The following is an 18,137-nucleotide window of genomic DNA, read 5'->3' as shown; positions in this document are numbered from 1 at the left end:
TGTTCCAAATATTTTAGTCAACGCTCACTTCAGAACATACTGCCTTTTTAAATTTTTTCCTCCTTCAGTCATGTAATTACAAAGCTCTTGTGGGTAAGTTAGGAAAAAGCGCTTCATAGTTAATGTTCTGGTTTGGCTTTGATTTCAGTCAATATTGGAATAGGGGCGGGGACAGTCTCAGAATGGAAGAAACATTTTAGTTAGAGACCCAGGGCTTAAAGTAAACATGGTACCACGTTACTTCTGAAATTTCAGGGCCATTGCACACTGGTGATTTTTAATTCTTAGAGATCAATACATGCAGAAAGGTTCCCTAAATAAAATGCTTTTGTCTTCTTGAAGATTACATTGCGTTTATGTGCCAAAAATCTGTCCATATTATTATGTAAATTTTTACCCATGTAGCATTTTCCTTCTGCTTATCTCAGAGAACAATTCAAAAGAAGCCATAATACACTAATTACCTCCCTTTTATCAAGTACGTTGGGAACCAATAATGCATCAGAGATGTGGAACACACATAACTACAAAGCAATAACGGTTCTAAGTTTCCAAAAAAGAAATTCGAAGGTGTCCAGGGGACTCCAATGCCCATGGGTAACAGTGGTGAGCAAGCCAAGAAAGACAAAGACGAAGGAAATGGGAATGTTTTCATACAAAGGAGGACATTAGGCAGAGGCAAAGGCAAAAACGAAAAAAAATAAAATGAGGTAACCTTAACAAATGAGGATGTTACAAGGACCAATCACATGCCAGAAACCAAGGAAAAAGAAATTAAAAACATGACTTACCACAATTTTAAGATCAAAGGCTTTTAAAATCAATTCTTTTATACACTATGCTTCAAAAAATTTACATTTGACAATAATCATGATGTAGAGCTATTTGCAGAGTTNTGTGAACAGGGGAGGGTCAGAGAAAGGAGGAGACCCAGAATCTGAAACAGGCTCCAGGCTCTGAGCTAGCTGTCAGCACAAAGCCCGATGCGGGGCTGGAACCCATGAACCGTAAGATCAGGACCTGAGCCGAAGTCAGATGCTTAATCGACTGAGCCACCCAGGCGCCCCATGATGTAAAGCTATTTGCAGAGTTTTTAAATGTACGTGGCTTTGCATGCGGAAGTATTTGCAAGGGTACAGCCCACAGTGGTAAAGGGATTGTCAGCAATGGTGTTTGGGGAAGATTTTTTTTGGGTGTTCATCTGGACTTTCTAATTTTTTTCAACTATTAACATAATAACTGAAAATCTAACTTTTTAAAGATGTTTACAGCACCATGGTGCAAGACTGTAAAGTGTGTTTTGACTCTTAAAAATATTACTGCGTGCGTATTTAGAATTAGTTACCCTGTTCATTTATCAGGTATTTATTTAATACAGTTCCATGACTCATGCCGCTAGGTGTTCAGCCATGGAATGTGCACACAAATTAGACAACTCAGAAAATATGCTGGAGGACAGTGAGATTGGCACAAGAACCAAAGGGGAAAAAAAAACCTCATAACATCTAACTTTTGTCTGCTCAAAAATCTTTCATTGTGTCATAGAAAAGGAGGAGATCTGGCCATTTCGGACAACATGGGTGGACCTAGAGGGCACTTAAGTGGAATAAGTCAAAGACAAAAACTGTATGATTTCACTTATATGTAAAATCCAAAAAAAAAAAAAAAAAAAGGAAAAAAAAGCAGACTCAGATATATAAATACACAGAACAAAGTAATGGTGGGGGGAGCAAAATGGGTGAAGGGAAGTACGGGGTGCAGGCTTCCAGTGACAGAAGTCGTGTGAAAAGGGACAGCACAGGGAAAAGAGTCAATGGTATTAAAATAGCACTGGACAGCGGCCGATGGTAGGTACCCTTGTGAGCACAGCCTACAGACTGGCTGAGTCACTATGTTGTATGCCTGAAACCCATGTTAATTAACACTGAATGTCAACTGCACTGAAACTAATAAAACTTTTGGTTTTATGTTAACAATTCCACATGCAGCAATTTTTTTTTCATGAGAAATGTGCACAAAGAGGTGTGGCACAGATACTCTGTATAATGTGGTTGGAAGCATCAAAAATTGGCAAGAACTTAAGCACCCAGAGACAAGTACGGTAGCCGGTGTCTGAGTGATAGGTGTAGTTAGTTACTCCACAGTCGTAATAACTATGCTGTACGGGAATATCCAGGTGACGAAGCTGGTACATATCCAGGATGTGTTACTAAATAAAAGGAAAGCAGACTACAAAATCAAATGGTATAAATTTTAACAGGCATGCGCCATTCAACTCAATGAGGGTACCATTAAGTTGGTAAAGCTGGTTGAAACCAACAAAGGCTTTTATGGAAAAGGTTGCTGGGTTGGAGAATAGGAATAACTGATACAGGACAATGGGAAGGTTCTAGAATGGACTTTGCTGCTGGTTGCACAACTCCCAAAGTATTGGGAACCCCTGAATTTTACCCTTTCACAGAGTCAACTAGATATAATGTGAATTATATCTCAAGGTTTCCTTTTGCAGTTTAAAACTCACATTTTTCTTTCAGTTTTATCCGAATATAATGGACATACAGCATTATGGAAATTTACAGTACGGAGCAGGGCTTATAATAAATTATATTACAAAATGATTACCACAATGAGTTAACATGCATCTCATACAGGTACAAAAAAAGAGGGGAGGTGTTCTTGTGAGGAGAACTTTCAGTTCTTTTTGAAAAGCTAAAATCCAACAAAAGCAGGCAGAATACCTTTAATTAATCCTTGGGTAGTCTTGGTAAGCAAGGCCCCGGTGCAACACGGAGAACACCAGCTGTTTCCCCTTATGCCTCATTTCCAAATTCTAGGTCATTTTTCTTAACATTGAAAGGGTATCCTTATTCCTTTTGAGACTCCTGTCATCAGTACCAAAGTCCAAAAAACCCAGAATATTTTGAAATGAAGGAAATCTGCGTAAAGATATTATCAGGCTGACAAGGAAACCAAGGACTAGACACAACAAGGCAAGTCTGGGCCTCAGGAAACTTCAGCCTACACAGGCCCCTGAGGCGGCAGCCCTTCCTCTATTTCCTATGGAGAGAGAAAATGCCAGGGAACCCAATAGCCCTCACTTCCATGAAGAGGAAACAGGACCAGAAGGCGCCTGCACCTCACCACCTCCTTCCTCACCTCCACCCCCTCCTCCCAAAGGTCAGACGTTGACAGAGCATCAGCCCAGCTGGTCTGGACCAGACAGTGCCAGGCAGGTGTTCTCTCCTGGCTTTCCGAGGCCTCCCTCAGAGCCCAGGGTCCCCCTCCAGCCAGTCATGTCAGGAAGCCTGGCCAGGACAAGGGGAAGGAGGTGCCATGGGACACGGAAGCTCAGGTCCCCGAGGGAGAAGTTGGCACGACTTGGACCCACCATCCCCTCAACTCCAACAGCTGAAGATCCTAGAAATGTGTTGAGTCTAAGCAACTACCAAGGAAGGGAGTCAGAAACCACAGTGTCTTCCATCCAGATGTGGAAGAGAACTAGGTAAGATTACATAAGGGCTCACCACAATCAGGGAGAAACCTTCAATAGCCATCAAAACCTTCATTCCACAACTATGTGTGGCCATTAATCAATACTTCAGTGTGTGAGTATCTGTATCAGTGAAAGATACTTTGACAAGTAAACAAGATAAAACGTAATCACTTTAGGTGTGAGTGGAAAGGTTATGAGTAGTAGGATTTATCTTCTGTGAACCCACGGGAGGCAAGTTTCCCAAATGAGCAGAACAAAATGGGAAACGGACAGAGTATGTATCCTAACTGACTAAATTAGAAACCCAGAGAAAAAAATCCAAAGCTAGACCAGGCTGATTCCACAAACTGGATACAATCAAGATAATACGAAGTAGTAAAGACCGTTCAAATTCCCACACATAGCTTCAAAACTGTAGAAGTATAGAGAACAAACCACACAGATGAAGACTAAGGCATGTTAACAGATTCAATTAATGTAGCACAGATGCCAAACAAAATCTAGAAGAGGCTGCATTGACAGATGTATATAATCCAGAATGGAGGAGGTGAGGATTGCATACAAGTCCTTATTCCTCCTGAGACAGGATTCAGGTTCTGCAGTCTCCCTGGGTTAGGCTATCTAAAGACAAAATGGGGAGACTCAGCACCATATCCTAAGAAGAATGCAGATCTGCCTGAAAGGGAAGTGTCAGCCTGCATTGTTGCTGTCTGCAAATACAAGAAGGCCTGGTTTGCAGGGAAGATTAAGCTTGGTCCGTTTGTCCCTAAAGGATGGAAGTCCCGCAGGACCTAAGAGTGAAAGTTACAGGGGGTCAGATTTCAGCGAACTTAGAGAGGATGATGTAAGGGCTGTCTGAAAATGAAGGAGGCTTGCGAGAGTATTAAGTGGTCACCGGAGCCGCTATTCAAGCAGAGCCTGGAAAACTGCTCTAGGTGAACATGGGGCAAAGCTTTCAGATGCTCCAATTATGCATAAGTTCTAGTATTTGTGTTTCCACCCTAAGATCCCCAAACAAGCTAACTACAGTAGTCCTACTTATAAAAAAAGTTCCACTTCCCATTGCTTAGATTGAAAGAAAATGAAACTCCTGGCATTAAAACACACACACACACACCCCTAAGCAGGACTCTTCAGGAGAAAAAGCGTACTTCTAAGGATAGGACAGGATCTTCAGCACGTCTTAAAGTTAATGGTGGAACATGGATCTAGAAACTGCCAGCTTGGTCCTTTTCCATGTAACTCATTACAACTGTTAGCTGCACATTGCAGCCCCGGCATGCTGCTCACCCTTAGCCTTCCCTTAAAGCGCAGCTCAAGAGTGTACTTTTGAAGTCTGCATAGTGACAAAAGCCTTCAATTTGTCAGATTCCTCCCTTCATGAGACCTATGCAGAGACCATATTCCCTGGGCAGCCAGGCGGCAGGCTACATGGCCATGAGCCGGTGGGGGGGCCCCATCACTTCAGTCCTCAAAGCAAATAAATCCATAAATAATGCGAGTTGCTTGATCATTACACGTAATAACTATAATAAATTATTTATATACTATATAAGTATATATATTTATGTTATATATAAGTATTAATGCTATAAAAATATTTATAAATAAGTTATAATAAAAGTTAAACTAATCAATAAATCAAAATAGATCAAATAAAGTTCCCTATGTGTACGTGTGCTCACACATATACACAAGGCAACAAGGTCATTGGAGACTTTTTTCACTGCTGTTGCTTCTTCTTGATCTGGGCATGCTGCTGCAAACAGGATCTCTACATTGCATCGTGTTGTGTTGGATGACTTGAACTCAGTTGATCACACACGGAAACAAAGAATAGGAGTTCTGGGGCGCCTGGGTGGCTGAGCATCCGACTTCAGCTCAGGTCATTATCTCAAGGCTCTTGAGTTCCAGCCCCGTGTAGGGCTCTGTGCTGACAGCTCAGAGCCTGGATTCTGTCTCAGATTCTGTGTTTCCCTCTCTCTGCACCCCTCCTCCCCGCCGCCCCCTACCCTGCTTGCACTCTCTCTCAAAAATAAACATTGAAAAAATGTAAAAGATATATAGGAGTACCAGCCTCCTTCCTAAGAATGCAGAGTCACACAGTGAATGCGCAAGGAGAAGGAGTTCCAACCCTTCCTGTCTGGCTGGAGGGCTCAAGCTCCTACCGTGACTCTGCTGGACACAGAGTGAGCTCTCCATGATCACAGCCACTCGGGTTCTTCCTTCGTGACTATGCTCTGGGCATTACGGTCTAGTTCTCCTCCACACTTGGATTTACGGGACAGTATGATGGGGAAGGCCTGGCTGGACATTGGGACTCTGTGGTAGCGGAGGGTCTGGCACCAAGGTGTCCCCTTTCCAAAGGTCAGGCATTACAGGGAAAGTTCCAGAGCCCAGGTGTGCAGATGGAGTCCTGAAACGGGCTGCCCCAGCTGGAAAGGAGAGATGGACAGCACCACTGCACGTGGCCACACAGGCACAAGTCCACGCCCACAGCACGGGTGGGACAGGGGATGGTAACCCGGCCACACTCATGGCTGAAGGCCAATCGCAGACTGCGGGGATCCTGGGCCAGGGCAGACAGAGCAGGTACATGCACCAGAGCTACACGGACCCAACGCCTCGGTGGAAGGACTGGGCTGCAGCAGGATGCTGGCCCCCTGCCCCCTGCACGGTCAGCTAGGAGCATTTGATGCTGGACCAGGAGAGACTGGAGGGAGGACGTGACAGGGTCTCCCAGCTTGAGCAACGGACTCCCCAGGAAGAAAGAGGAGGCAAAGTATTCTTATTTTTTTAAATGTTTTTTATTTATTTCTAGGAGAGAGAGAGAGAGACAGCATGAGCAGGGGAGGGTCAGAGAGAGAGGGAGTCACAGACTGAAACAGGCTCCAGGCTCCGAGCTGGCAGTCAGCACAGAGCCCGACGCGGGGCTCGAACCCACGAACCGCGAGATCATGACCCAAGCGAAAGTCGGACGCTTAACCGACTAAGCCACCCAGGCGCCCCAAGAGGCAAAGTATTCTTAAAGGCTCTGACTTCAACCTGGTCCAGAACAAAGGCTGCCTCTTCGCCATCCATCAGGCAAATCTGGGTTCAAGCCTTGGGAGGGGGGGAGGACACACACACACACAAAAGAAAGGCCATTGCCTCTTAAAAATGCACCAGTTAAGGGCGCCTGGGTGGCTCATTTGGTTAAGCATCCAACTTCGGCTCAGATCACGATCTCCCAGTTTATGAGTTCTAGCCCCGCATCAGGCTCTATTTTCATCCTCTCTGTCCCTCCTCTGCTCACAGTCTCTAAAATAAAATAAACATTAAAGAAATAAAAAAATAAAAAGGCATCAGTTATTCTCTGGAAATTGCGAGGGGACCTGCAATCAGTGCACACCTAACCTCATTCTCCAGCTACCTTACATGCAGGATCCACACAGGATCCCACCAGAGAGCTGAACTTCATTTCCAAACACCTCTTTTGCAGGACGGCACCTGGGCAGAGGGGGCACTTGCAGGCTGACGGCATTGACAAGACCTGGCATCTTGTTAATCTGAAGATATTTGCTCCAAGCAGCTTCACCTAAACTTTGCTCTCTCTCTCCACTTCGTTTTTGGCAACCGAGCACTAACCCCCAGGAAGTAAACACAGAAGACAATTTTATGGAAACACCTGATAATGGATTTGTGTTCCCTTGACCAAAAAAAAAAAAAAAAAAAAAAAAAAAAGAAAATTGGAGAAATACTAACAGGATTCATGGAGTAGAAGTAATGACCGAGACTATTTGCACCCTACCACCCACAATGAGCAAACACAAGATGTCTGTCTGCGTGTGGCTGTGTGAGCTGTGAGCAGGCATGACCGCCTTCCCCTGGTGATCACAGCTCTGGAACCAGCAAGGCAAAGCCTGGACCTTCCAGGAGCTACCACCCCCACCCTGGGCCACCTCGAGGTTGCCTTTTTGGTGGCCAACAAAATTTAAACCTTATTGATCAAACTGATCCAATTCTGAGTCTTCTGCTTCCTCATCTTTCCTCTCTAAATCTCAGAGAGTAACTGAATACATTTGCCCTACTCATGCCCCGAACTGTACAGTGATTCTAAAGGTAAGCCATCTTTTCACCGGTTGTCAGGTACCAACTTTACCGCACCTTTCATGAAGCCAAGTAGCAGTGGGATGAGAAGAGCAACAGATAAGACAAATCAGAATCTAAGGGCTTTTAGGCAATCAGGATTCCTAGTTCTTCACCTCCTTTTTAAGAAGGTGCTTTCTCTGTTCTTTTAGATTCCAGACGTAGAAAAATATGCCCAAAATAAGGTTGCAACTCATTTCTTCCATCTATCCTCATGCTCTGTAACTCATGGGACACTTTGGACAAGAATAACAAAATAAACTAAAAATGCAGGTACCAAGTACAGGCCAAATAGAAGGAAAAGCTTAGAAAAGGCGTTGGCCCTCATCTGAAATCTAACCTACGGTGCCGTCTAATGACACACACACTTAGATGGAGCGGTTACTTAAGCACATCAGCCCAAGATGGGACAGCCAATCAGAAGACTGTGTCAGGGGCGCCTGGGTGGCTCAGCTGGCTAAGTGTCTGATTCAGCCCAGGTCATGATCTCACCATTCATGGGTTTGAGTCCCGGGGTCGGGCTCTGTGCTGACAGCTGAGAGCCAGCCGGCAGCCTACTTTGGATTCTATGTCTCCCCCCTCTCTGCCCCTCCCCCACTCATTCTGTATCTCAAAAATATTAAAAAAAAATGACTGCATCAGCAAGTTCTGACTTACTGCTTCTTCCCCTTCTTGAGCAGCACAACACTGGTTTCAGGACCACACCGCATGGCTTTGTTGGTCTCCCTAAAAATTAAGTCCTAGTATATCCTCCAAAGAGGATGTCTAGGTATGGAGATGAAGGGCTCAAAGGACCCTTTAAGTCTGAACTGGGTAACACGTGGGAAATTACCAGGTCTGCATGGAGCAGGTCCCGAAAGCCAGCTGGGGCCAGGGAGCTCCAGCTGTCAAAATGCAAACTGGTTCAGGTCCATTAAGCATCAGCTCTCAGGTAAGGGGGAATTTCTTTCTTGGCATGTGACCCGGAGGTTTCATTTCTGTGGCCTCTTCCTGAGACATGCAGCTCAAATTTTTTATTTCCTCTTCCTAAGAAAGTCCATTCCAGAAGGAAGAAAAACGGGGCACATACGCAGCACTTGTCAACACAGACACGCTGTGGGTCGCTGCCTAAAAGACCATGATCTTTCCAAGTCATCTTTAACCTGATAAAAAGCTACACCAACTCTTCCTTTGTGAGGCCTTGAAGTTCATGGACCCCGCACACAGCTACCCAGGCTTTTGTTTCCTGTAAGCCTGTGCCCACTGGGCTTTGGCACTTCCCATCCACTTCCAAAGTTTTGCTTTCCTAAAAACCACAAATACTTGCACTTAGGAGCTGAGAGGTTTAACCCAATTGGTCATGTGTGTCATGTCAGAAACGGAGCCTTGGCTACTCGACCACAAGTTTATGTATTTGCAGACAGCATATCCCACTTCCAAATGCCGTCTCAATAACCCAAGTGACAGAGGCAGCTTGGCAAACCAGTGGTTTGCTAACTCTGAATGTTCTTTGAAAAGTATAGCAACCTAATGAGCCTCCAATTTATAGAATCTCTCAATTTGACAGCCCCTGGGTGGCTCAGTCAGTGGGTGTCCTACTCTTGGTCTCGACTCAGGTCATGATCTCACGGTTCATGAGTTCAAGTCCCATATTGCGCTCTGCACTGGCAGTGCCGAGCCTGCTTGGGAATCTCTCCCCACGCGTGCCACCCCCCCCTTCCCCCGCTCGATCTTTCTCAAAATTTTTTTAAAAATATACCAAAATCACACAATTTGTAGGAGGCCATAAAAATGACATAGGAGGATAGATCAACTGTTCAACAGATAGCCACGCCAAGAGATTTTTTTTTTTAATCAAGACTTCCTATGCTAAGGTGCTATACTGTGGTTATCACTTGGTAGAAGCATTATATTTGTATATTTCTACTTAATCTTTCATCCAACTAACAAGTGTTACTTGAAACATAAAAAGTAGAGCAGTCATTCCTTACTCCTATAGGTCATTCCATGCTGGGTACCGAGCAACCAGAAACAACTGTGCTCCAAGCAAGCCCTTGTGAAGTGACGGCAGTTCACCTTGGTCCTCAGCAACTCTGTATCGCAGTGAAACTTCTGGAAGCCGGGGGATAAAGAGGTGTGCACCCTCCCCGAGGCCAGCTTCCACCAGGGCCTTGTTCCCTAGAAGTCTTGAGATGGGTGGCTGAACACAGCCCCCATGGGGGTGGAGGGGGCAGTGCTCGCAGAGACTCTCTTGCATTTGGAGACCACATCTGCAGGGGGAAGTGGGACGTGTGGGGCCTGGGGGACATTCTAAAACTCCATCCTCACATCCTCCTTCGTGCTGATTAGCTAAAAAGTCTAAGTCGAAAGTGAATTGAGCCAAGCTACTTCCCCTCAACATTTCTGCTAGGAAAAGATGAACAAAAACAGAGAACCACAAAATCCTAGGGGTGGTGAGCGAGGGAGGCGAGGAGAATGTGTGAGCAGGAACTCGGGCTTTTCTTGCTGCGACACCCAGGGTGCTCTCTCCCCCAGTCTTCACTCCCCACCCCACCCCGCCCTTCCTGCACCCTTCACTCTGGGGCTCTTGCTAAATGATGCCACAGCTGTTGGGCTGCAGAGCACATCCTCGTGCTGGAGAAGGAAGAGCCACTCTGGGAGCGTACCCCAGGTCAGCTTCCCACTGGGAAGTGCGCCCACAGTTCAGAACACAGCAGGCACGGCAGGATCCTGGCTCCTTAGCTCGACGAGCGTGCTTTGTCACTTGCAGAAGTGCTAGAACTTAGGAAAAACATGAATTGTAATGGGGGGGACAGTGGTGATTCTGCAGGAACGAGTCAGCCAGCTGACTGCAAAGTACTGCGCTGAAGTAACGGAGGTGAGCTGAGAACAGCCACACACCCCATGAGCCATAAAAATGAGAACCCGGAGTCCCTCCACTGTAGAAACTCACTGTGACGTGGCTGTAAGGACATCAGCCAGGATTCGAGACAAATAGTTTTTCTTCCAGTTCACATTAAAAAAAAAAAGTGGGGGACGGGACCTGCTACATGTTATTTTCTAATAGGTTAACTACACAGTATAAACCCAGGAAAGAAAAAGTCATTCTACAGTTTCCATTTCTTTCAACCAAAATACATACTTAGCTGAAGAACTATCACTTTAGAAGCATCCGGTCTTCAGTACGGGCTGCTGCTGATGACAAGTAAAAAGAAGGGCTGATCTGAGAGCATAGGCTCCTGGGGGCAGCCAACGGGGAGCACGTAGATGGAGAGCAGCTTCTACCACAACACATTCGGGCGAGGCAGTGAGGAGAGGGAACTTAGAAGAGAGAAGAGAGGAGTTCAACACTCCTCAGGGCCAAGAGAACTTTTAACAACTAATGAAACCACAAGTCAATTTCTTCCATTGAAAAATGTACCAGAAGCAGCTAAGATTCATTACAGGGACCTTTTCTGCAGGACAGCACACTTGCCCAGTTAACAGAAACCATTCAGGCATGTTGCTCCCAATGCAATTTAATGCAGCATTTAGCCAAAAACCTTCATTTACAGATGAAGGGACAGCCAGCCAGTAACATCACCTGAGTGTTTAACAAGTCCAGGTTAGCCACATGAAATCCAGTCATATTGTTGTTATGGCACAAGTGCAGTTAACATCACCCCATTCAACCCATTGGTTATCTGTGACCCTTAACTGGTCATTGTAATGGAGTGACAGCTTGCTGTGGCCTAAATCCAAATTGATAAATCCACTATAATGCATAAAAGGATCTCCCCAAATCCTCTGTGGACCAGGGCAAGATTGTAGTCATCCCTCTCCAAAATTCTCAAAGAAAATGAGGATTTACTAACCAGAGAGCTAGGTCCATCATGCAGAGTTTTGGGGAAAGAACGCAATCAGCAAACAACTATAGATTCCACTTGAATGTTGGTAGAGTTCTGCTTTCATTTAAAGAGTGTCTTGATTCGGGGGCACCTGGGTGGCTCAGTTAAGCGTCTGAATCTCAGCTCAGGTCATGATCTCTCAGTCCATGGAATCAAACCTCGCGTCGAGCTCTGTGCTGACATGGCATGGAGCCTGCTTGGGATTCTCTCCCCCCACCCTTCTCTTGCTTGTACACTTGCTCTCAAACTTTTTAAAAATTCTCTCTAAAATGGAAAATTATCCCCTGCTATCAAATGCCACTCTCCAATTTAACCCAAACAGGTGAGTAATTTTAACTTTCCTCTCTGATGGAAAAGGTCACAATTCAAATTCTCACATGGACTTCCTGTTCTTGGCCCCAGGGTGAAGATCCTAATTGTGGTATCCTGTATGCAGCCTAAAGAGAAATGGAAAGGAGGCTGACTTTACTTTAAAATCAAAGTTTTCATCCTTCGTGCCAAGAAATTTAGTTAAGAATAATGTCTAGATTTTATGGGAAATACTCAATTTTCACTAGCAGAGATTCCATATTTTTAAGAGGTTCAATATGGTCAAACTCTGGCAAATAATACCATACCAGGCACTCTGTCCTATTTTGAGGTTGAGAAGAAAACAAACATGGGAGGAACCAGGGAGGCAAAGCAACTTGTCGTTCATTGGGAAATACTTTCTAGATTAACTCCGATCCACCCCATTCACAGCTCTACAAGTGAAGACACAAAGCCCCGAGAGGGCTTCCCAAGAGTTTGTGACCACACAGGTGGACCAGGAAGCAGGGTGCACCAGTTCAGCTCTCGCTGTTTCCAGCTGGGACACAGGGGGCCAGCCTCTGTTTGTCAGCTTTCCTCAAGACCCTTTCTCCACTCTTCCTCCACCCCAACATGCATTCTTTCCACATGTGAGGTTCATGTTCCAAAATTTCATCCACTGAAGAAAAAAAAAGTCAGGCTTCATAGAGTGAGAAGATCCAGACCCATCCTTATGCTTAGAGATACTTTAGAAACTCCTTAGAATTCTCAGCACATTTTATTCTGGGTTTCTTCATGTCTGAATTAAGAAGGACTTACTTCAGAGAACTCTATGGCTCCACAGATGACAACTTTTGACTTATGGCTGAGATTACATTAGATCATACAAACGGAGTCATTTGTGTGAAGACTGTGTTTTTTAATGGTGGATTTTACCCAAACAGTAGTATATGGAAACATCTTCACAAGTGTTTTGAATACTACAGGGTCCTACAATTTTTCTTGAGTGGTAAGTAACATCACAGAAGACAATGGTCCTATGGAATCAAAGCTATCGTTGTTCATAGTCAACACCAACTATTCTCTCTACATAGTTCTACTGCTAGAAGTCCAACACATCGGACACCAAAATTTCCTGACAGATATAAATCTTGCTTGCAAAACAGCTCAGAGGACTCAAGTTCTGGGTATAAAAGGTAAAGCATTAGCCCCCCATGTTCTATAAACATTAAGTCATTGTGGGTTTATCTACTCAGGAATCTGCTAGTCATTCATTCACATATTAAGTTACTGGTTAGGTTACTGGTGAGGTAACAAATGGAAGTGTCTGCCCAAATAAGAAAACCACAACTCTCTTTTTATGATCTTAACTGAACTGTAACACAAAATTTAAAAATTCTCAAAGACAACCTAGGAAAATCTAGGGGGCCTTGGGTTTGGCAAGGACTTTAGATACAGCACCCAAGACACAATCCATGAAGGAAGTAGCTGGTAAGCCGGACTTTGTTGAAATTAAAAATTCTTATGCATAAAGTCACTCTCTTAAGAGAATGTGAGGACAAATATAGGAGGAAGTATTGACAGGAGATATGCCTGATGAAGGACTTCTCTAAAATACCCCAAGAGTGGGGCGCCTGGATGGCTCAGTTGGTTAAGTGTCTGACTCCGACTCAGGTCATGATCTCATGGTTCGTGGGTTCGAGCCCCACTTCGGGCCCTGTGCAGACAGCTGGCTCAGAGCCTGGAGCCTGTTTCAGATTCTGTATCTCCTCCTCTCTCTGACCCTCCTCTGCTCACACTGTCTCTCTCTGTCTCAAAAATAAATAAAACATTTAAAAAATAAAATACACCGTGAGTTCTTGAAAGTCAACAATAAGCAACTCAAATAAATATGGGGCTGAAGACCTTAACGACTCCCCATCAAGATACACAGATAGCAGATAAGCAGATGAAAAGATGCTCCACATCACATCGGGGAAATGCAAATCAGAACAATGAGCCATCAGAATAACCCAAACCCAGAACACTGCCAACAAGAAATGCCACTGATGCTGTGGAGCCACAGGAATGCTCTCGTTCAGTGATGGTGGGAATACAACATGGTATGTTCTGGAAGACAGGCAAATTCTGATAAAACTAAACATTTTTATCATATGATTCAGCAGTTACATTGCTTGATTTTTACCCAAAGGATCTGAAAACTCAGGTCCACACAAACTTGTACATGGATGTTTATGGAAGCCTTATTCCAAACTGCCAAAACTTGGACGCAATCAAAATACCCCGCAGTTTGTGAGTAGATGACCAGTGATACAACTAATAGTATATTATTCAGCGCTAATACGAAATGAACTATCAGAACTCGACATGGAGGTACCTCAAATGCGTACTACTAAGTCAAAGCAGCCAATGTGAAAAGGATGGATAGTGTATGGATCTAACCTAGAAGACACTCTGGAAAAGGCAGAACAAGGGAGACAATAACATCAGTGGTGAACTGAAAAGGGGTGAACAAGTATAGCAAAGACAGATTTCAGGACACTATGCTGAGGAATACAAATCAGGATGCTGATGTCAAAATCTAAAGAATAGAGAGGACCATGTAACCTATGGACTTTGGGTGGCCATGACAGGTCACCCTAGTTCACCAATAAATGCATCACTCTGGTGAGGGATACACTGATACAATAAAATTCAGTGGGTTTATAGGGAATCTCTAGCTTCCTCTCAATTTTGCTGTGGCTCTAAAACTAAAGTCTACAAAAAAAAAATCAGAATCTTAAGGCTAAGAATTTCATCATGTAAAGTTTAATGCCTGGGTAGTTGTTAAGTTTGCTCAGCCAGCACACAAGGCTCAAGTTGTTGCTGAGGATGGTTTCAGAGCAAAGTCAGGGAAAAAAAAATGTGTCTGTATGGAATGACAGGTGCAGCAGTGGTTTCTGACGCTCACACTGCTCCCACCCCAGCAGCGGAAAAGAGATGGAAAGCCGTGAGGATCATGAGGACAAAGGGACCTGACAAGCTCCAAGGCCACTGCAGGAGCCAAGCTAAAGGTGAACAGCTCTGCCCAATGATGTTTTTCAAGCCCCAGGCAAGGTGGGCAAGGCCCCTGAAATCTACAGGTGAAAACTGATTCTGTGGAAATAACTTCTTACAACTGGAACTCATTAAAAATATATGGTGTGTGCGCCTCTGTATTTACAGGCATGTGAATATACGTATGTGTAATTCTCCCTTCACACTCTATAGCTAGTATTTTCAAGATCGTACCAATAATAAGTCTCTGGGCTCTTCCCACTCCCCCACCCCCCCGCAAAAGAAGCCATTTTATGCCTCTAAGCTAAGCAACAGTGTTTTTATAGAAAGCAGAAACTGTGGGTGGTAGATAGGAGTATTTGCGTTTTTGTAAACTGCCTCTAAAGCAGCTGCCGTCATTGGTGATGATGACCTTTACCTTGGCTTAGAAAAGAAGTATCCAAAAAAGGAATATTCGTGTGCTTTAATAAATGAAGAGACACCACTGATGGAAGTCTTATTTTGAGAAACAGAATGAGAATGTTTAAAGATTCTACAGGTAAGGTTGTAAAAACCCATTTCAGGTATTCGAAAAATGAAATTTCTATACAGATACGAATTATAGGTGAACCTAGCTGCTGGGAGCCTTTTTCTGTTGTCCCAGTAAGCAGTACCAGTACCGGCTGCTTCTTGGAATGAAGAATCTTCTGCTTTCCAGCCTGACATTTCCTCCTCTGTATCCTTGCAGGTACAAGTGGTTTAGGAATGAGGAAGAAGTACTGACAAACCAGGCTTGGTCTTACGTGCACTTCCAGAAATTGCTAAACACCCTTCAGCCTCTATCCACTGAATGTAACATCAGAAAACCTGCTACACACCTTTGGCCCACAACCAAAGTTCCATTTCCAAAGTGATGGAACACAAGTTTGCAAAAGAAAAAAGACTCTGAAAATGGCTCATGGAGGATAGAAACACATCAACGAGGTCTCACAGAACATGCTCAATTGTTAGGAACTCTGTCACATGCCTGTTATTTCTGTGGGGGGGCGGGGGCAAGTCATTCTTAAGTTACCATGAAGCTCGCAAAATGCTTCTGTATCAGAGGCTCAGATCAGTGCTCTTGAATATCTACTACCTATCTACTACTATACCAACCTAAGTGCCCAGTGAACACAGTTTTCTATTAAGAACTTATCTTCGAATACATTTCCTTAGAAAGTTTTTACATCCTTTCCACCACTGTCAGCCTGTGATGTGAGCTCTATGAACCGCAATGACTTCATCTCAAAATGGGCCTAAGAAGCCATTAGGACAATATTTATTACACTGAAAGTTGAGGTCATTTTCTCATTTTCAGTATCAGTAAATAAAGGATATCTGAAACTCTTCAGAATTTGTACTACATTGGTGTCCCATCATAGAACATTCTACTGTTGGTAATTATTTACCCGTACTTTAACGTGCAAGATAACACATCACTGGTTGCGATGGAGCGAAACAAGTCTGGAGGACATTTGGCTGAAAGAATTTTTTTTAAAACATACACATAGGTTAGTAGTGGAGTTTTTAATTTGGCATGGGACCTTCAAAGTATTTGGGTATGCTTTTCTACAGAAGAAACATTATCAAGACATCATCTCAGAGAAGGCTGTACATATTTCATCAACTTGTTTCTGTGACAAGTCCATGGGTAGGACCTGTGGCACACAGCCTTTGGCCCCTGCTTTGCTAATCTGAAGCATGTCCCCCATGTCAAATCCTGGGAATACTATTTCGCTGCCATAGCAAAGGAGACACCAGATTCTGGTGGTTTGCCCTAACTATTGGCAGACCAGCACAAAATGAACCAAGAACATTAAAAAAATGCAATTCAGCTGGTTCTCCAAAGCCTTAGCAGAATGACTCATGGGGATGACAAGACAAAGTTTTATTCCACTAAACCTCAATAAGCACCAGAGGCCAATATAGGGTGATTTTAGTACTTCCCCCTTTCTGCATTACTGCAATTCAGAAACAAATGTACAACACACACACACACACACACACACACACACACGACTGCGGATTTCAAAAATGTGTTGGAAACCGGCAGAAAGCAAAGGGTAATTTAAAAAAAGGAATCAACTTTGCAAGAGCAGCTTGCATCCAATGAGCAGGATGGAAACCTGCTTTCATGAATGATTCATCCTTAGAGACTGAGGATAGATTACTCAAGGCCCCACTGGCAGGGCCCTTCCTGAACATGTAGCAGCCAGAGGGAGAAACGACACAGGCTGCAAACACACTCACCTGACAGCACTTGGGGCAGGGGGGAGAGGCGGGCAGTCAGGAAAGCAGTAGAGAACAACACATTCCGCAAAAGACGAAAGAGCAACGTCCCGAATAATTATTTGCTTAAGAGCACTCCTAAGGAAATCAGATCAATCAATACAGTAAAATTAAGCAGAAACACCATCCAGCCTACAACCACGTGTCCCTCTCCTTGCCTCTTCAGGTCGACAAGGAAGAGCTGGATAGACATCGCATCATAACCAAAAGATACAGCAAATTCTAGATTATCTAGTACTGTTAGAAAACAGGCATTCCAAAGGATTTTTTTTAAGTGTGCTGCACCAACCAAAAATCTTAAAAGGAACACTGAACCACTAACATTGCTATGGAGTACTGTGCTGGATACCTTCCTGCCTTTCCAAAGAGGAGGTACAGACCATAGTTACCACTCAGCAAGTGGGATTCATTATGCTGCCCTTTAGTTCCAGTGTTTCCATGAGCTCTTTAGTGTTCAAAGGGATTCCCTTTTGTCACCAGGTAAGTGGAGTGGGCAGGTTTTGCAGATGAGCAGACCTGGGTTCAAATCTCACTCCCCTACTTTTTAGCTCGGTGAGCTTCAAATTACCTTCCCTCTCTGAACCTCTACTTCCTTATCTACAAAATGGAGATCGTAAATCCCATGTCACATGACTGGAGCACAGTAGGCATTTAATAGGAGTTATTTCCCTTCTCATTTCCTTTGGCTTGCTCTAATCGAACACAAACTGGGAAAAGTCAGTAGTCAAACCTGTAGGAAGATCTAAAATTCTTTTCACAATTTCACGAATATTTTAACCTAAAAGCTTGATCATAAAATTATAAATATTTATAATTGTTCTCAAATATAATGAAGCAATTTTCAGAAAGTTGTGAACGTTTCCTTAAAAAGCAGCGTAGAACATGCCATTGGGGATTTTGTGATCGTGATTTCTAGTACCCAGTTTTCGTTGAATTCTAGAGTCTAGGCTCTGTTCCAGAAAGTTGTAGATTTCTTTGAGCCTCAAATCAATGCTTCAGATTTAACTGTTCAAATGGCC

General features: G+C 43.9%; 1 protein-coding gene and 1 non-coding gene across 2 annotated transcripts in view; one reads left to right on the top strand and one right to left on the bottom strand.

Annotated features, from left to right (window-relative positions):
- The window catches only part of PRKCA (protein kinase C alpha), a 401,970-nt gene that overhangs the window by 260,802 nt on the left and 123,031 nt on the right, over positions 1 to 18,137 (bottom strand). The gene's annotated exons all lie outside the window — the stretch shown is intronic.
- TRNAR-CCG lies at positions 13,408 to 13,492 on the top strand. Its single transcript has one exon. It is a non-coding gene; the product is annotated as a tRNA-Arg (tRNA).

The sequence above is a fragment of the Hyaena hyaena genome, unplaced genomic scaffold, assembly GCF_003009895.1.
Source record: "Hyaena hyaena isolate Hyena2069 unplaced genomic scaffold, ASM300989v1 scaffold_104, whole genome shotgun sequence".
Taxonomy (NCBI): Eukaryota; Metazoa; Chordata; class Mammalia; order Carnivora; family Hyaenidae; genus Hyaena; species Hyaena hyaena.
Note: the sequence above shows the minus strand (reverse complement) of the source record. Positions and strands in the feature narration are given on the sequence as shown.